The 21,151-nt window shown below is 38.6% G+C and overlaps 2 long non-coding RNA genes across 2 annotated transcripts; one reads left to right on the forward strand and one right to left on the reverse strand.

Annotated features, from left to right (window-relative positions):
* Window positions 1-415: 415 nt before the first annotated feature.
* LOC141365617 (uncharacterized) lies at window positions 416-2,073 on the reverse strand. Its single transcript, XR_012370680.1, has 3 exons — window positions 1,751-2,073; window positions 1,617-1,671; window positions 416-1,018 (listed from the first exon to the last, which is right to left on the reverse strand). It is a non-coding gene; the product is annotated as an uncharacterized lncRNA (long non-coding RNA).
* Window positions 2,074-6,466: 4,393 nt separating this feature from the next.
* On the forward strand, window positions 6,467-20,929 carry LOC129451073 (uncharacterized). The gene is made up of 2 exons (XR_008646575.2): window positions 6,467-7,062; window positions 16,781-20,929. It is a non-coding gene; the product is annotated as an uncharacterized lncRNA (long non-coding RNA).
* The last annotated feature ends 222 nt before the right edge of the window (window positions 20,930-21,151 follow it).

Consider the following 21,151-nt stretch of genomic DNA (forward strand, 5'->3'; position numbering starts at 1 on the left):
AACGTCGTGCTTGCTGTTTTTAGACAATCGACTTACATCCTATCGTCATTTCTTGGAATGAGTTTTGCAAGGCGAAAGACTGGGGAAAGGACATCGACTTGTTTTACCTGCCTGTGTTCGTTGTCCAGGACATCAGACGTAGATATCCAGCTCCTCACGGACATTATAGCGGCTATAAATAAACGGATGAAGCTCTGGATGAGCTATAAGTGTGAATTGTTTGTTTTTTAATAAAAAGTTAAAACTCACATTGATTGTGGTTCGTGTTATAGTCCTTATTGCTGCTACATTAGAGTGACTGCAATTTGAGGAAAGCATTCTTGCCTTTTTTTAAAAGTTTAAGTCTAAATTGTGTAACAAACATAATATTTTGCTTAACCCAAATGATTTTCTAAAGTAAGTAATGACAGCTAAATCACAGTAACAGTAATCATTGCGCCTCTACAAGTCTATAATGTATAAATTTGGTGTACAAAAGACAGGGTTAGATGAAGAAATTTATTTTTTATTATTCACAAAGGAAAAATATTGTGTCACCAGTGAAAAGAACACATTAAAATAAACAATGACATAATTTACATCTAAAAATGTCCTGCACAAAATAAAAACAAAGCAAAAATATATACAAAAACATTGTGTATATATACACACAGTATATAATAATATAAATATAAAGAGTGGTGGCAGAATCTGATTAGACACAGCAATATGACTCAGGGAAAAGGTGATTATTATTATTATTATTATTAGAAAGTGTCAGTCTCAGAAGCGACTTTTGAAAGAAGTCGTGGCAGCCTCCTTTGATGGTTTTAGGGACTGGTGCAATGTTGGGTGGCAGCGCAGGCTGTGGCAGGGCAAGTGAGGACGTTGGCACTTTGAACACAATGTTTGGATTGAGTCTTGTCAATGGCCTTCTGGATGAGTTCGTCTACAAAATGTGTGGTGTGTGGTATGAAGCTTTTCTTCAAGACCCACTGCTTGGATTTCTTGCAGAACATTTGGTTGAACCGTGCTTCTCCTGTAAAGGGTAGGAAATTAGATTAGATTCAACGTTACTGTCATTATGCAGAGTACAAGTACAAAAAAAACTAAGTGTAATTTGTTTCCAACCAGAACTGCAAAAAATATATAGTGCAGTATAGACAGTAGTATACTGTTTGTTTACAGAAGGTGGTTAGAGTAATATAAACAAAATATAAATGTGTGCAGTTTATTAGCTGTTACCTTGTAAGAGCAGAATAAATATGGATTTGTAATATGAACCATGTATGAACAACACGTACAGATATGTGCGATTTAGTAGCAGTAACCTAATAGTAGTATAAATAATATTGATGTAGTGTATAAACAGAATATATTATAAGAAAAACACAATAAATATTAATATTCAGCAAGAACCATATAGATAAGATATGTACAGCTATGTGCAGTGTGGTACCATTGTAGTGCCGGAACTAACATTATAAGAGTAGTAATATAATATTATGTTTAATATATGGTGTAGAATGGACTTCTACCGGCATTTCAGTACCTGCATGAAAATATGATTATTATCAATAAGTCTAGAAAAATCTTTTTTCCTAAAAAAAGAAACAAATTAGAATCAAATGTCTTACCTCGACGCCCCCCTTACTGGTTGCACAGGAAAACCACATATGATTTATGACAGACCTATGAAAGATAATACAATTAGTAACTTTGAACCTTGCAAACCAATGTAAAGTCTCCCACATTACAAACCAACACTGACCTGGTCCATGCAAGGAGGATTTCATTGTTCTTTTTTCCCCTTGTTCTGCATCTTCTTCCGGAAACCTGTGAGTAAATGCAGAACAATACTTTTGCATTACTTTCACCAAAATAACAGCAGAAGTTTGACTTTGCATGTAGTTTTTGAATTTATCAACACCACCTTATCAATAAAGTCTGAATAAGAATATGGTACGTGTAGCAAGCATAAATATTATTGAATTAATAATGTACATCTCGCAAATGTATCTGCAGTTATCTCAAATAACTTTACAGCAACAGGCTTGCGTGGTAAAGTAAAACTCTATGGGGTGGTTTCCCGGACAGGGATTAGACTAGTCCTAGACTTAAACACTTTTAAGAGCTCTCCAAACTGAAAACAACTTGCACTGACATATCTTAAAATTAGGGCCGGGACTTTAACGCGTTAATTAAGATTAATTAATTACACAAAAATAACGCGTTAAACATTTTTAACGCATTTTAATCGCACTTATTTTTGCACCGCGGAACATTTCTCATGAGTTTCGGCGAACCGATTATACTGGAGCACCAACTAGCGTTCATGACTTCACAACAAACCACAGTGAACATGAACCAAGAGGCTGATGAGATCGCTTTGGTTGGCCCCGTGGATGGGAATTTTTTTTTATAAAAAACGAACGGATGTAAGCGTCGATAAAAGCATGGTTGTGTGTAAGCTATGCAACAAGGAATTCACATATCACCGCAGCACATCGAGCATCTCAACGCAAAACATACAGCAGCTACTGTAGCATGGACATTAGCCCGACTCCGGGCACAACGACTTATTCGGACGGGATTAGTTTTACATAGGGATGTGGGGTAAAGCAAGTTTTTATTAGAGCTTCTCGGTGATTTTAGTCCAGTCCGAATGCTCCATGTCAGTAATCATTACGGACAATGTCAGTAAAGATTACGGCGTCTTTTACCTTCTGTAAAAAGGTCCGGAGAAATTACCTCAGGTAATACAAATCCAGTGCGAATAGACCAGCTGTAAATATACACGTAAATCGCGTCATTTCCTTTTAATTTGCGGGTTTCTTTTAAATATAAAAGCGCTTAAAGAAGCATTTACTTGCGTCTAGACGGAGAAACAAGTCAGTTACAAGTCAGTTTCTGAATAAAACACGACACAAACTTTTTAAAAAAAAGTCAATTTTACTTCTCGGAGGCATGGAACTGTTTATGAAACTGACGTTCTCCCCAAACTGAAATTAAACAGTGTTTCGCGTTTTCCTTGTCTGTGTCATGTTGTTTGCACATCTGATATCTGGAAGCAAGGTAACGTGCACGTGAAGACGAGAGGTGACGCGCTGCGCCAACGAGTTACCCCTCCCACTTCTGAATGTTTTACAGAGATTTCTAATCCCGTCCGAATTGACCATTAATATTATAGACGTCCTGTGGTAAAATTACATTACGCCATCTACCCCTGTAAAACTAATCCTGTCCGAATAGGGCTCAATAAACAATATTTTGTTGCTTAAGCTTATGTATTCAGTCATTATTCATGGTACACTCTAAGAACGAATGTGTTAAAAACAACACATTAGTGTTGATTCTGGGACAACACACTAACTGCGTCGTCCTGGAATCCACCCATCTCTGTGTTATTATTGAAACAACACATTTTGTATTACTTTTAACACAACATGTGTTATACTTGAACACAAAATCAAGACAAAATGACTCATAATGTGTTAAAATTACACATAATGTGTTAAAAGCTTACAGCACAATGATGTGTATAAAATTAACACATCCTTTCTAAGAGTGTATACTAAAATCCATGTAAAAAATTACTTCTTAATGTTCTCAGGTCAAATATTTATATGCGATTAAAATGCGATTAATTTAGATTAATTAATTACAAAGCCTCTAATTAATTAGATAAATTTTTTTAATCGAGTCCCGGCCCTACTTAAAATACATTAGGGCCCTTTGTTTTACCTCAAAATGCACACAGGTAATGTTTTTAGTAAGGCATGTCTGTTAAAAGTAGTTATATTTCCTAATTAAACTAAGGCCTAGTCCTGGATTAAGCTAATCCTGGTCCGGGAAACCGCCCCTAGAAGTAGCTCGGTAGCTAACAGTTGTTTTATGTTGAGAACAGCCAACTTATATGTCATTGTCTATCTAGCGTTACTTTGCTAACTTTACTGCTTACAACTGTATCACTATGTAAAGGCTACTGTGTGATCAGAAACGAGTATTAGCAAAAGTCTTACCTCTGCGTCTTACGAATGCGTCTGATGCCAGATGGGCCCGGCTGTTCGTCGTGTCTGTGAAGGTACATATAGACGGAATCGCAGTGTCCTTTAGCGTGTTTCGCTTCATTCCGAGTACATTGGGTTCGATATCTTCCAGCTTGAAATGGAGACTGCAAACCCTCAGGTTTTTCAATTTTACCGCATTGTTGTCTTCTCTGAACTTTGCGTGGTTGATAGCCTGCAGCCATTGTTTACACCGCGGCAAATGATGAAAACTTACTGCTTGTCCTTTCCTGGTTTTGGTTGAACATCCCGTTACAACGCAACATATCATCATTTCAATGTGGAAAAGGTAGTATTTATAATAATATATCAACTAAATCGTTGCAGACGTGTCTGTAAAAGTTGTATTTAGCCGAGTTGAATCTCCCTCCCTCCTGCCGTCTCGAACCGGTAGGCGTGACTAGGGAGTGGCCTCGTAGAGCAGCGAAGCAATGCATTCTGGGACTTGGTGTTTTTCATCCACATGAGCCAAAAACCACATTTTCTGACTTTTCTCGGCCTAGAAGGCACCAATTTCTAAAATAACTTCACAGTTCTACTACATAGGTGACACAATTTAATAATATATTCAAATTTCAATTGGATGAAGAAATCCTTTAAGTATACACACAATTACCATGGGACCCAAGCGCACCCTCACACAGCCAATGTCTGCAGGCATGTTCTGCTTTTTGTGGTGGCTTTTCTTTGGGAAGATGCAGACCCCTGCTTTGGCTTGCCTTTGGAAGAGAGGGGTGAAGCAGTTCCCGCAGTCTGTCTCAGAGGGCAACGCCTTAAAGGAGGTCCATATTCACTTGAACTATATGTCTAAACACTTCCTCTTCTATTCAAAGTTTTTCTGTCTATCAATTTTCTCCTTTCCATATCATTTTTCTTTCTCCCTTTCACTCTCTTTTCTGTCACCCTCTGCCTTGAAGGCTGACAGACAGAAGGACTGATGCTATCAGCAAAGCATCTCTAGCTTTGGGGCCCCAATCATCCGCTACAAACAGCCCAGCGCTCTCACCAAGGTTCTCCCAGCCCGCCTCTGCCTCCTTTTCTTCTGATAAGGCCCAATATCTGTGACGGAACATATTTTATGTATGAAATGCCTCCTACGATGAGCAGTCAAGCATTAGGTTTGTTTAAATAGATGATGTTTATCTCCTATTCCCTTTAAAAATATAGTTTGACATTGTTCTCTCTCTCACTGTTTCCTTACTTCTCTTACCCTGCAAACCATCTTAATATACTGTTTACTCAGTGGTTTTTGGAGGGACTCCAGAGGGAGTTACTTCAATTCCATGTTATTTTAATTGTGGGTCAGGTATAAGCAGTCCTGCTTGCATCACAAAATCAGACTTTAAAACTATCTCAGAAAAAGCCTCTATTTTTTCTCCATTTACAAATCTATTTTTGCAAGCACACCTGTCACAAGATTACGTGCCTTGGATTTCCGCTCGTCAGGCAGATGACACTTTTGTTGATCGCATCAGATATTGGATGACTTCCCATTTAGGACTGAGGCAATGGTTGTCAGTTTCTGGCCAACATTTCTGTGATGAACAAAATAAGATCTTAGAAATGCCATAAGACCATCTGACATAATAATTTGTGTGGGGATGAAATTTAAATCCCCAGTTTCACCTGAAAAGCAGACCATACAGGGGCTGGATTTTTTAAAAGGTAAAAAAACCTTTTAGATATTTTTATCTTCAGCTACAAGCACTGTTATAACTGAAAGGATGATTTTTACTAGAATTAATAAAATTTGTTATTTTAACCTATTCTAAATATAAGGAATGTACCAATGTATCTGCCTATAATCAGTATCGCCAGATAAATGCTATTTATCAGACATCGGCCGGTTGTTTAAAAACAGCTGATGATGAGGGCAGATGATATTCTGGCAATCAAAATGGGCAGAAAAACACATCAGAACTGTGTGAGCAATTTCAATTGGATGACAAGACAATGGAATTGCAGAGTGTATGCCCTGCACTTTTTAGATTTCACAACATAAATATAGCTGCAAGCAGCGATGGCGGGCCCTCGCATGTCTTTTTATCGCTATACGGTGCCTTCCAGAAAATGAGTTACGATGGGCATGTGCACCAAGTGGGTCAATATCAGTGGACTATTTTATGTTGTTACTGACCCATTTGGGGATGTAAGTAAAAGTGAGCCCACATTTTAGATGAACGAGGGCACTAGTGAGCTGCTAAAGAGACACGTCTTTGTCTGACCTTTTTGTCCACAATTAATAGCCAACAACTGTGATGTGTGTGCCAAAGTTTCAAGTTAATCTAAGCACGCCATGATCCCTAAATATTGAAGGAAAAAGAAAACATTCCCCACATCATCATTATATCCTTGCATTATTAAGAATTGCATTGCTTCTTATCATCATTATTATAAAGCAGCTATAATTATCAATGTATAGCATTTTACCATATAGTATTACAATTAGTTGTGGTTATGATTAATAGTCTTATTTTTCTGTACATGATCAAAGCTTACATATAAATCCATTGCGTAGGGCTTAGAATGTTTTACCTTTAAATGTTTGCATGAAACTGTGCTGTGTGTGTGTCTTTAACTTGTTGATTTACAGAGAGTCAGCTCGGCCAGTTGGGGTGTGAAAAACAACAGGATGCAGGAGCTATTTTGTGCAAGCTACTGCAGTTATTTGTGCAAACGGGGACTTCCAAAGCAGAAGTGAAAAGTTCCATCGAAGAAGACCCACCCCAACTCAACTCATAAATATCTTGGGTCAAGGGACAGGCTATAAGCCTTGCAGCTCAACTGTCAGGTGGTTCGCATTGGTTTTGTGTAGTGAAAAATTTGAACTTTGGCGGAATTTCGCGCCGCGTTAACAAATCAGGAGCCTGCCTGCTGCTGTGGTGGCAGCCCCGCCCGGAGTCACTCATTCAAGCAGTCACTCGGAGCTATATGACACAAGTTCTTATTTCTATAGGATACAGGAATAAAAAGGACCTCGCTTTGAAGAGTGTCAGTAAGGACTTTGGGCAACCTGGTAAGTTGTAATACACACTTCACTTTTGAGCCACGTGACGTTTATCGACCCGCGCCGTTTATTTTCCCCCTATAGTAAGGTTACCCAATACAAACTGGTAACTCTTGATAAATGCACAATCAACATCAGTCATCTTGCAAACAGACACTCGCACAGCAGTTGTCCCTCCCACAAGAAGCGGAGTTTGCCTCGGACGCGCGTCAAATGCTTGCTTTTTCCGCGCGTCTACTCCGCCCTCACGCGCGAATGCATTCAAAGTGTTCAAGCGGCAAACTATGCGCGGTAGACGCGATTTTGACGCCCAAAACGCGTTTGGTGTAAATTCAGCATTAGTAAAACTATCATTGCATACAATCAAATGTTAGAGACTGTATGTAGCCCGGGAGATGGATGAGTGATAACACCGGACATAGGATATACAATTTAAACAGGGATCTTTTATTTCAGACTGCACGTTAAGCGGTGCATCGTTAATTATGCAAACTTTGGAGTTGTACATTTGGAAAACTAAAGCTTGTAAATAAAGTTTGTGAAAATAAAATAAAAAAATAAAGTTTGCTTTATTGAAGCTTCATGCTAGCTTCATGCTAATCATGCTACTATCATGCTAACATCATGTTAATCATGCTAACATGTTAATCATGCTAACATCATACTACCTTCACGCTAATCATGTTAACATCATGCTAGCTTCATACTAATTATGCTAGGGTCATGTTAATCATGCTACATTCATGTAAATCATGTTAGCATTATGTTAGTTTCACATTGTGTTAGCTTCATGTTAATCTTGTAAGCATTATGCTAGCTTCATGCTAATCATGCTAGCTTCATGCTAATCATGCTAGCTTCATGGTAATCATGTTAGCTTCATGCTAGCTTCATGCTAAATCATGTTGTCTTAATTCTAAATCAATGTTAACATCATGGTAACTTTGTTAAACCATGTTAAATCATGTTAGCTTCATGTTAAGTCATGGTAACTTTTTTTAAATCATGCTAGCATCACACTTGCAAAAACATGCAAACATCTAGACCAGTGTTTCCCAATCCTGGTCCTCGGGCACCCCCTCCCAGAAAGCCCCAGACGTCTCCCCATCCAAAACACCTGATTCGACTCATCAGCCTCCTTCCAAAATGGTAAACATGTCTCCTTAACAAGCTGATGAGTTAAATCAGGTGTGTTAAATAAAGAAACATCTACAACTTTCTGGGAGGGGGTGCCCGAGGACCAGGATTGGGAAACACTGATCTAGACTAAACTAAATTTATAAGTAGAGGTTTATCCTGTCAAACTGTTAAAAAAGTTCAGGGTACGCTTTGTCAAGCCAACATAAAGTTTGTCTTCAATCTTTATTATCTAGTTATTATGTTGGCTTGAGAAAGCCAACATACTGTTGTTGCTCTTAAACTTATTGGGGTGGTTTCCCGGACAGGGATTAGACTAGTCCTAGACTAAAACATTTTTAAGAGCTGTTCAAACTGAAAACAATTTGCACTTACCTTATCTTAAAATACATCAGTGCCCTTTGTTTTGCCTCAAAATGCACACTGGTAATGTTTTTCGTAAGGCATGTTTGTTAAAACTAGTTATATTTTTTAATTAAACTAAGGCCTAGTCCTGGATTAAGCTAATCCCTGTCCGGGAAACTGCCCTTTATTCTTATTCTTCCGAGCCAAATTTCTAACTCTAACTCCTCCTAGAGTTTTTAAGTTACAGTCCCCAAACTTTGCACAGACCTTGCGTCTGATCTGACTTGAGTTGCTTTTTTTTCTAAGGGATCGGACTTATCGTTCTCCTTAACCGTCCGATCAAACATCCTAAAAAAGTCCCATAGACTTACAGTCGTAGAATGTTTAGGCTGAATGTTTATTTTCAAATTCTAACTTTCAACTCTCATACATACAAATACATTACATCATCATCTCTCAGTCTCTCGCAGTCTCTCTCTGTCTCACAAAACTCACTCAATAGCACAGACACACACACACAGACACACACACACACACACACACGCATGCGGTATTACACACACAAACACATTATTACACACACAAACACACTCACACAAACATAAATGCCCCATCTGCCCCAAATGCCCCAACTGCCCAATTCTACCCCAACTGCCCAATTCTGCCCCAAATGCCCCATCTGCCCCAACTGCCTCATTCTGCCCCATCTACCCCAAATGCCCAATTCTGCCCCAAATGCCCAATTCTGCCCAATTCTGCCTCAAATGCCCCATCTGCCCCAACTAACTCATCTGCCCCAACTAACTCAGCTGCCCCATCTGCAGCTCCATCTATTACTCTCAGACTCTGCTTTCTCAAGCCGACATAAAGTTTGTTCACAAACTTTAACCTCATCTAGTTATTTTTATTCTTATTTCTGGACAAAATTTCGGCGCCTAACTCTTCCTGCACGGTTTGTCGTAGAACATGAATCACAATGGGGTGTAAGTTGTACCCCATGGGAAACATGCCCATAAAAGAGAATAAAAATGTTCCAGGTGGGATATCTTTGCTTTACAATGTTGTAGAGACAAGGGGGTGGGCTCATTTTATTAAACAAAGCCTTATATCTCCGCATCAGAACTTTGAGAGACATGGGGGTTGGACCGTTTTACTTGTGACTCGGAGTGTAATCACTAGTGGATGCCAATTTTTTCCCTAGCTACCAAATATAGTACCCTAGCAACGGAGTAAACAAAGCCTTATATCTCAGCATCAGAACATCGTAGAGACAAAGGGGTTGGACCGTTTTACTTGTGGCTTGGAGTATGATCATTATGGGATGCCAATTTTCTCCCTAGCAACCAAATTTGAGAACCCTAGCAACCGAATAAACAAAGCCTTATATCTCCGCATCAGAACATTGTAGAGACACAGGGTTTGGACCGTTTGACTCGTGACTTGGAAGGTAATCACTAGTGGATGCCATTTTTTTCCCTAGCAACCAAATACAGTACCCTAGCAACAGAGTAAACAAAGCCTTATATCTCCGCATCAGAACATCGTAGAGACACGGGGGTTGGGCCGTTTGACTCGTGACTCGGAGGGTAATCACTACTGGATGGTAATTTTTCCCTAGCAACCAAATACAGTACCCTAGCAACCGCATAAACAAAGCCTTATCTCTGCATCAGAACATCGTAGAGACATGTGGGTTGGACCGTTTGACTTGTGACTCGGAGTGTAATCACTAGTAGATGCAAATTTACTCCCTAGCAACCAAATACAGTACCCTAGCAACCGGATAAACAAAGCCTTATATCTCTGCATCAGAACATCATAGAGACACGGGCGTTGGACCGTTTGACTCGTGACTCAGAGTGTAATCACTATGGGATGCCAATTTTTTCCCTAGCAACCAAATACAGTACCCTAGCAACAGAGTAAACAAAGCCTTATATCTCCGCATCAGAAAATCGTAGAGGCACGGGGGTTGGACCGTTTGACTCGTGACTCGGAGGGTAATCATTAGTGGATGGCAATTTTTTCCCTAGCAACCAAATACAGTACCCGAGCAACCGCATAAACAAAGACTTATATCTCCGCATCAGAACATTGTAGAGACCCGAGAGTTGGATTGTTTTACTTTTGGCTTGGAGTATTATCAAATATTGTCCCCAGAATTTTGCCACGGCAAGCACCACTTCACATTTTCTTCAGGAAATGTACCTATCTAGTTATAATTAGTGGTGCTTGCATTTATGCAAGGCATCACTATTATTATCTTGCATACTTATTATGTTGGCTTGACAAAGCCAACATACTGATATTGTATATAAACTTATTATGTTGGCTTGACAAAGCCAACATACTGATATTGTATTTAAACTTATTATGTTGGCTTGACAAAGCCAACATACTGATATTGTATTTAAACTTATTATTATTATGTTGGCTTGACAAAGCCAACATACTGATATTGTATTTAAACTTCTTCTTCTTCTTCTTCTTCTTCTTCTTCTTCTGAGACTAAAATTTCTGCGGCTAACTCGTCCGACAGCTTTCAAGCTACATCCACGAAATTTTCCACGGACATTCTGACTGGTCTAAAGAAGTGTGCTATATCTTTTTGATGGGATCCGACTTACAGAATTCCTAAAACGGGACATAAAACTTCCGAAAAGTCCCATTTACTTAACATTGCGACAAACTTTGACGGGTCATAGCTGCGAGCGAGAAATTTGTAGAAACTTGTGGCTTACCACATTTTAGGAGGCTGACAGGCTGTGTGAGAACATACATCACAATGGGGTGTAAGCTGTACCCCTGGGGTGGAAGAGGCCCCCAAAATTTCCCATTGACTTATAATGGGGCAGGAAACATGCCCATAAAAGGGAATTAAAACGTTCCAGATGGAATATATTCGCTTTACAGGGTCATAGAGACATAGGGGTGGGCTCATTTTACTCAGGCATCCAATCAGTCTCTCGGGATCGTCCCATAGCTATTAAGCCACGCCCATAGCAACCATTTTTGGGCACCCTAGCAACATCTTCCATAGACTGCCATTATAAAATGCCCAGATGGATATCTTTGCAGTAGAGTGTCACTGAGACATAGGGGTGGGCTCATTTTACTCAGGCATCCAATCCGTCTCTGAGGATTCTTATTGAGGTATTAAGCCACGCCCCTAGCAACCAAATATGAGCACCCTAGCAACATAATAAACAAAGCCTTATATCTCTGGATCCGAACATCATAGAGACATGGGCGTTGGGTCTTTTGGTCATGTTAGCCTTATGCTAGCTTCATGCTAAGTCATACTAGCTTCATGCTAGTTTTATGCTAGCTTTATGCTAATTTCATAATAAATCTTGCTAACTTCATGCTAAATCATGTTAGCATCATGCTAGCTTCATGCTAATTCATGTTAACATCATGCTAGCTTCATGCTAAGTCATACTAGCTTCATGCTAGTTTCATGCTAGCTTTATGCTAATTTCGTAATAAATCTTGCTAGCTTCATGTTAATTTATGTTAGCATCATGTTAGCTTCATGCTAAATCATGTTAGCATCATGCTAGCTTCATGCTAATTCATGTTAGCATCATGTTAGCTTCATGCTAAGTCATACTAGCTTCATGCTAGCTTTATGCTAATTTCATAATAAATCTTGCTAGCTTCATGCTAATTCATGCTAGCATCATGCTAATTCATGCTAGCATCATGCTAGCTACATGCTAATTCATGTTAGCATCATGTTAGCTTTATGCTAATTCATGTTAGCATCATGCTAGCTTCATGCTAATTCATGTTAACATCATGCTAGCTTCATGCTAATTCATGTTAGCATCATGTTAGCTTCATGCTAAGTCATACTAGCTTCATGCTAGCTTTATGTTAATTTCATAATAAATCTTGCTATCTTCATGCTAATTCATGCTAGCATCATGCTAGCTACATGCTACATGAAAAGTTCCAATAAGGATTCAGGCCCCACCATAGCACAGAGACAGCGCTGCTTAGAGTTACAAATGACCTCCTATTAACATCCGATCGTGATGAAATCTCAATCCTTATATTACTAGACCTTAGTGCAGCCTTTGACACAATAGATCACACAATCTTACTCAATAGACTAGAAAACTATGTTGGCATCAGTGGTCAGGCGTTAGCCTGGTTCAGATCGTATCTAACCAATCAATATCACTTTGTTTATGTAAATGAGGAACAGTCATATCACTCCCCCGTTAAATACGGCATACCTCAGGGATCAGTTCTAGACCCTATCCTATTCTCGTTATATATGTTACCTCTAGGAGACATTATCAGGAAACATAACATAAGTTTTCACTGCTATGCGGATGATACCCAGCTTTACATCTCGTCGCATCCTAGCGAAACCCACCAGTTTTCTAAGCTAACAGACTGCATTAGAGATATTAGGGACTGGATGGCACAAAACTTTCTTATGCTAAACTCCAATAAGACAGAGATACTTATTATTGAACCGAATCGCTACAAACATAATATGTCAGATTACAAGTTGCCCATAGATGGCTGCACGGTGGTGCCATCTTCCACGGTTAAGAATTTAGGTGTAATGTTCGACAGCAATCTATCTTTTGATAGTCATATCGCCAACATCTGCCGCACAGCATTCTTCCATCTTAGAAATATCTCAAAAATACGCCATATGCTGTCTGCATCAGACGCAGAAAAGCTTATACATGCTTTTATGACCTCTAGAATAGACTATTGTAACTCGTTACTCGGGGGATGCCATGCAAATCAGGTAAACAAGCTACAGCTGGTTCAAAACGCCGCCGCAAGAGTGCTTACTCGATCTAAAAAGTATGACCACATCAGTCCAATTCTGGCATCTTTACACTGGCTTCCAGTTAAATATCACCATTTATTATAATCACCTACAAAGCCTTAAATGGCCTAGCGCCCTCGTATATTAAAGAACTACTATCAGAATACAATCCATCACGTAAACTGCGCTCACAAAATTCTGGTCACTTAATTATCCCTAGAATATCAAAAGTGTCTAAAGGTGGTAGATCCTTTTCCTACTTAGCCCCTAAGCTCTGGAATGATTTACCAAATAATAATAATCAAAGTCGATCAATTTAAATCTAAACTTAAGACATTCTTCTTTAACAAAGCATTCACATAAAATGTCCAGTAAATGTACATTTCCCACAGTAGTTAGTTTGTCTAGAACAAAGCACTCACATACCTCATATGGGTAATATACTATTGCCGCAATAGTTAGCCTGTCTGTAGTCTCAGCCTCAGACGTCACGCCCACAATCTGTTGGCTGAACGTCTGATGTTTTTCGTACACTTTTCTGGAAACCCTGTGAGAATGTTAAAGTCGTCTTTGATTGGTTGAAATAAACCGGATTTCCACGAGACGCGAGGGTCGCGATTAGTTTCGGTCCCTGGAAAACAAAGCTATGACGTTCCATTGAGGAAGAGAATCAGTCGTGTTCACGTGGATAATAATGAGCAGTTATCATGATCAGCTAAACATTGGATTCTCAAAAATATGCAAAGTTCGCAGCATCGACTATCTAAAAGATGTCCAAGAGTTTTGCTTGAGGCAGTTAGTGGAGTCAAAAAGTTTGGTTCTGCTGAATTGCTTGTATGTGTTAAAAAGTGGAGAGATATGCTTCAAACAGATGTTTAACGGGAGCGTCTCATTGGTGTGGCTGTTGATAAAGTGCACAACGTTGTCCTATGGTGAGTCATGTTGTTTATTTAGATGCTATTCGGTTGGGGCTGGTTATTTCAATAACTGGCTTGTTGCCAGCCGGCTCGTTATTGTGGGGAGTCCGAAACGTGACGCTAGATGAAACAAACTGTGATTGGTTGTTTGACATGTCGGTCAAACAGGGCTTTGTCCAGAAAAAGCAGCGAAAAACACCAGACCTTCAGTATTGAAGGTCTGGCTACGCGAGACTAGCCTGTCTGGAACCGAGCCGACTTGAACCACTATAATGTTTGACACTTGCATTGCATGCGAACGGCCCCTACGTTAATAGAATTCTGTTTTTCTCTCCCTGTCTCGTCCTCGACCACAAGGACCATGAGACAAACAGACCCAGTTCCGGTTGCTGTAAAGATCATTGCATCACTGATCCACTGGCTGTCCTTCAACGTGATGACCAGCCGATGCCCGACCAACGACCACCGGCTAAACCAGTTTAATTTGCTTACCCGCCTCCTATCCCTACCGTTTCTATATATATATATATAAATATATATTAATTCCTCCCAAGGGTTTTTGTCCTTCTAGGACGTTTTCCCATTGGGGTTTTTTTCCTAGAGGGTTTTTAGTCCCAGGGAGAGTCAGCCAACTTTGGCTTAACTCAGCACTTTACTGTATACGTTACATTATTAATATGCTCGCTTGTACGGTTTAACCGCTTTCTCTACTTCTTATATTATCTATTGATTTTCTGTGTTCTCCTTTATGCTAATTCATGTTAGCATCATGCTAGCTTCATGCTAATTCATGTTAACATCATGCTAGCTTCATGCTAATTCATGTTAGCATCATGCTAACATCATGCTAATCATGCTAGCTTCATGCTAATCATGCTAGCATCATGTTAGCATCATGCTAATCATGCTAGCTTCATGCTAATCATGTTAGCATCATGCTAGCTTCATGCTAATTCATGTTAGCATAATGCTAACATCATGTTAACATCATGTTAGCTTCATGCTAATCATGCTAGTTTCTTGCTAATCATGCTTACATCATGCTAGCTTCATAGTAGTTAGGTTAGAATCATGTTATCAGGATTGGCATGTAAATTGTATTATTATTAGCGGGAAAAAAGCAATATTACTGAAATAATCTCTGAGGTAATGCGCCAAACACGTTAAAATAAAAAAGCAATAACCGTGGAAAAAACATTATTATCTCTCAAAACTTTATATGACAAAAATTATATTTAAAGGAAATATTCTTACAGTTATTCAAAGATGCACAAATTATTCCATATTACTCCGTTTATGAGCACATTCATCTCTGGTCTCGCTCTGTTATGTTATAGCTGATTGTGGTGTGCAAATCCGTCTTTCAAACAGGTATAATTTTGTATAGTTACTCATTTAGGAAAATTAGCCATGATTTAATGATTTTATTAATATTTTGAAAATATTGTTGGGCAAATTGTTTATGATTTGTATTACCCTAGTTTTACTACAAATAGGCTACGAGACTTTTTTTTTTACCACGGAGGGCTGGTGGTATACAAAATTTCTCGGTATATTTTTTGGTCCCACTCCGCCCCTGAGGATGGGTTTAAATGGACGCACCTAATATTATGTCCGCTGCTTGTAAGTAAACATGCTGCACAGTGTTTTGTACATTTATATGTAAAAGCTTTCTTTGATATTTCTTTGATATTCTCTTGTGGCTGTTGGAACACATTCGACAACATGCGTGTTTACACCACAAAAGCAATCCGATCAAAAGTGTTTTCAACTACCTCTAAATGTAGTCAAAAGTGGACAAGCTCAAGATGTTTTGAACATCATTAACACCTGTCTTTAGTATCGTCCACTTGTGATCCGATCGACAACATCACATCTTAATAACAAGTGTAAATAGCCCCTTTTTTTACTTGCGCTTCCAAGCGTTATAATTGTAGAAAACAACAGTTAGGGAACAACTTCTGACTTTAAACCTCAATAAAGTGCATTCATCCTTTACAGAGGTAATCCATACTCAAATATTGCCACTCATTGCGCATTGAATCGTGTGACTCCAAGACATTGTTACCGGAAACTAGTTATTATAGTTTTTAAAGTTTAAAACATTATCTTTTCTTACTATATAGCATCGATTACCCACAGAAGACCTTTATTAACCCCTTGAAGCGCTGTGGATTACTTCTTTAAAGGCTGCACTTCTTTGTGAAGTCAGAAAATGTACCCTGATCCATGTTTTTTCCCATATTAAGCTCGGAAAAGCTCGGACATTTACTAAAATAACTCCAATTTCTTCAAATGTGTTCGTCTGAACACGTGTATCTCGAGTTACTGAGTGTGAGTACATCATGGGGTAATTTTAATATCGGTCTGAAATATCGCAATACATAATTGGGACTAAATAACAAAGGTAAAATAAAATATAAATTCCTTTTAATATTAGTGTACCTAATTGGATTGATCATGCTTTACTTTTAGTTAAGACAACCCCTGTTTTTAATGTTAACATTTAATTTTTTATGTTCTCACTTAGATGCTGTAACCATAAAGCAACCAGGACAACACACCTGGAGTGACCGAGAGCAGGATGAAGAAAGATTCGGACGAGAAAATATCAACTGGTGCCCATGAGGAGACATTGTTCTTGGACCTGCTTTTTCTGTTTAGTAATAAGTGGTTTTATGTGGTTAAATAAAAGTAATTTAATATTCAATCCACAAGCAAATTTCCTACATTTTCTTGGAGGGGTGGTTCGCCCAGAAGGGAAAATTCTGTCATCATTTACACAAACAGTTTGGTTACAAACATTTTTTTTACAATATCTACCTTCGTGTTTATCAGAACAAAGAAAGTTATGCGGGTTTGTAACAACATGAGAGTGTGTAAATGATGACAGAATTTTCACTTTTGGGTGAACTACCCCTTTAACATTTTTATACCCAGGGGTAAAAGAAATGTATGTTGAACATTTTTAGTTTGCCTTTTTTTGTTACTGCTACTTTCAACAAGTCTAATTATTCAGCCAAGCTTATTTTGTACTTTAAGAAATGAACAGCTTTTATGGGTTTTAAGGCCGAGAAAAATGCCCAGTGGTCCCACAATTTTCCCTCAGTATGCCCACACTTTGTCCATTGTGCCCACATTTTTCCCACGTATTTGTATTTAAATACATTTTTCCACACAGTATTTTGTATTTGTGATATCTGTGAATTTGTGATAGTACTTTTTATTTGAATTTTAAAACAATTACATATATGCGTGTATGCCTATCTCAGATCACATGCATGTAAAAGGCAGTTTCTGGTATAAATAGCAGAACACAAAAGGTTTTCTGTGTCATTAGAAATGCAGTCAAAAAGTGGGACAACAAGGATAACTGATCATTAAGGTAAGAACCTTAACCATGCCAGGCGAGGGATATATTATGGAAAAAACAAACCAATTAATGAAATATTCACGTCATATGTGTATTTGACATATAAATTCGTATTACCTTTTTGTTAGCTGTCCTATTTTGAGATACGTATTAGCCTAATAATAATAATAGTATAATGTATTATATAATATTAATTCTTAAAATGAGGATAAACCCTTGGAAAGACATAGGAAATAATATAGAAATTTAGCCCTTATATGGACGTCTTTTCAACGACAATGAAAAGTCTTTTAACCTTTCACTTTTCAACCAAATTTAGCCTTTTTCTAGACGTCGATTTATAGGCGTCTTTTCAACGGCATGAAAAACACGTCTTTTCACCTTTCACTTTTCAACCAGAATTTCACATCATTAAGACGTCTGGAGAAGTCGTCGTTTCGATGTCTTTTCAACCAGATTTTGCTGGGTGGGTGGGCTTCCATAAACATTCTCTTTATCTATCTTGTTTACACACAGATAGAACAGTCAGAGCCGGCGCCAGACCATAACTTACAGGGGGGCACTCGGCTTCCAACGGGGGGCACGCAATAGCAACAATAACTTGCAAAAACAAGACATTAAAACAACAAATACAGCAAGCACACACTCATACAACTAGTAAAGACTGTCAGTTCATTTCCCGTATAAAGTGCAAAAGACCACAAACTATGCGCAAAACTATTGAACTTCGACCGCGGCGTGAGCGCAAGCTGAGCTCCGCTGCGCTTGGCTCGGCGCAAGACATTAAAATGAATGGGTTTCATAGCGCAGCGCACACCGCGTCCTAGCTTTAAAAAAGCTGCTTTACCATAATCACGTCGTAATGCTGTTAACGGTCTATAGCCACACATTTAAGCTTACGTAATTTAAAACAACGCTAACTTACCTTTAAAATAGCTGAAGACGGCGTGTAAGAACATTAAACTTCCTTAAAACAGTGTCCTGTAGATTTGTAAATTCCACCTCGACCTCTAATCTCTGAGTTTGCAGGCATAGCCAGTCTGTGTTTGCATGAAGATGAAGCAGGCGGTGCTGGTTCGTTCTAAATGTTCTAATATCCATATTTTACACGATCCATAAAATGCCACGAAAAAACACGTTGCTAGTATCAAGTCACAAATATGCTAAAGACGTAAGACGGGTGAGACGCGGCAATACATCCAATCAGAGAAACTGGTCTATTTTAATTAAAGAAAACATATATCAACTATATTTTCCTCATTTGATTACATTACAAGTCATGAAACATTCAATGTTTAATTTATTTGAATTATTCTTGATATATATTAAAGTAATAAAAAACTTTGTAGGGGGGGCACAACAACCTGTTCGGGGGGGCACTGCCCGCGACTGCCCCCCCTTGACCCCGGCCCTGAGAACAGTTCTTTGAAACTTCCCAAATGTGAAACTGAACCACCAAGAGATATATAAAATATAGAAATACAATGAATTAATGAATGATATAATAAAATATAGAAATATAATAAAGAATGAATAAATGAATAATGAATAAAAACAATAATGAATAAATTAATTAATAAACAATAATGTAATAATAAAAATGATAATAATGAAATTGATAATGATAAAATAATATTTAATAATCAAATACAATAATTAAATGGATAATAACTAATGATTATAAAATGATTATGTAAATAAATGATTAAAGATAAAAAACACAATAATAAAAACATTCTGCACGTGAGGATCTAAGGTAGGATCCTTCACTCCCCCCTCTTAATCATATAAGACAAAATTAAATGATTATAGCAAGCAAACTTTCATAATCTTTATCAAAACACAGCTTTAAAAAGCTTGGATGGCCAGTCCTTACTTTTCCCTTCTACATGCTCTTAAAAGAACAGGTCATTTCTGTGTTTCCGCGTACCAGCGTCGGTTGAGGGAGTATGTCTTATACTGAATAATGGCCTTGATGGGCCTGTCACAGTCAAGTGTCTAATAAGACAAATCAACACTCTTATGACTCTTATGTACAAGAGCAAGATGACAAACACTTTTGAAATTGCGACTACCAAAGGTGGTTTTTAAATGATTCCAAAGTGGTTCTAATATTGATGTAAACCAGTCAGATGAGAAAAGACCATGGTTTTTATTTAGCTTAGCTATTCGTTTGTGCAAAACTTTAGCCAGATTATCAACCACTTTCCCAGAATCTTCCGGAATGTATAGGCAACATAACATTCGCTCGCAATTACAATTACATGTGCTCCCCTGAGAAGCCAACAGCATGTCAAGTGCCATTTGATTTTGCAAAACAACTTTTCTATAGAAAATAAAAGTAGAAAAAGCAATAGAAATAAAAGTGACATTCGCTGTAGCTTCAAATGCTTCATTTAATGTGTGTACTTCGTTTTGTAAATCAGTTACTTCCCAGAATGGAACAAGTCTTCCTAAACATTTCTCAGTATCAGAAATCGAACGTATGTCTCATGATTAAGTGCTACTTGTCGTGACTTTGGTTTTTGTGACTGCTGTATTTTTGTTTCTCTGTTCATGTTTCTGTGTTGACTGTTTTCACACATGCGCGGCTCTGTCACGGGTGTCATTGGTGTCATTTCTTTCACCTGCGTCTCTCACCTGATATTCATTTGATGCCCAATCGGTTTAGTATTTAATCCCTGTGTGTGTGTTTGTTCCTTGCAAGTTCGTCTGTGTATGTTCTCGCCATTACTAGCTTAGCTAGTTTCCAGTCTTGTCTTGTGTCGATTTCTAGTTTGGATTTATTTATTTCATTTGTGCTATCTGCTGTCCAGGAATTATAGCTGGGATTCTGTTCACACCCTCGGCTCTCTGGACTGTTTCTCTGCTGCCTGTTTCGGATTATCTTCAACCTCAGTTGGATTTACAGACTGATCTATTACTTAACTGCAGAGACTCATCGCGGCATTGTCGCTGTCCATCGGAGAGGTCCTTCATCACTGGAGCTGTCCAGCTTCTCTCATCTGTTTCTCTAACGCTCTCTCTCTCTCCCTCTGCCCGCCGCAGGATTTACCCCCTGTCCCAGTGGGTTCCGTGACGCGGCGCTCACGGGAGCGGTCTACGCACCCTACCCCGTATCGGGGCCCCCATACTCTCTCCCACCGTTCGTTTGTCTGGCCGGAGCCCGAACGTGTGTGGTTCATCGTTCCGGTGCCAGTGTGTGATCTCCACCCCAGCCGTCTGCCTTGGTGTGGCTTTGAGCCCAGACGTGCTTTTGACATTTTCCTCTCATTATCATTTAAATAAAGTCTTCTGTTATCCGCACTGGGATTTTCTGTTTTCATTGTATGACACTACTACACATAATCCTCTGACACTACTCACATCGCTGTTAAAGGTACAAATAACAGGTTACCTCTCAGCCCTTAGGAAGTAATGGATAAGCTCACAAACGAAGTGTGTACCATCAGAAGCAATTAGTGTTTCATTTGTCATTATCAGAAGAACTTTGTCATATCTGGAAAACTGGAAACGCATTTCTAGTTT

This window comes from Misgurnus anguillicaudatus, chromosome 8 (assembly GCF_027580225.2).
Source record: "Misgurnus anguillicaudatus chromosome 8, ASM2758022v2, whole genome shotgun sequence".
NCBI lineage: Eukaryota > Metazoa > Chordata > Actinopteri > Cypriniformes > Cobitidae > Misgurnus > Misgurnus anguillicaudatus.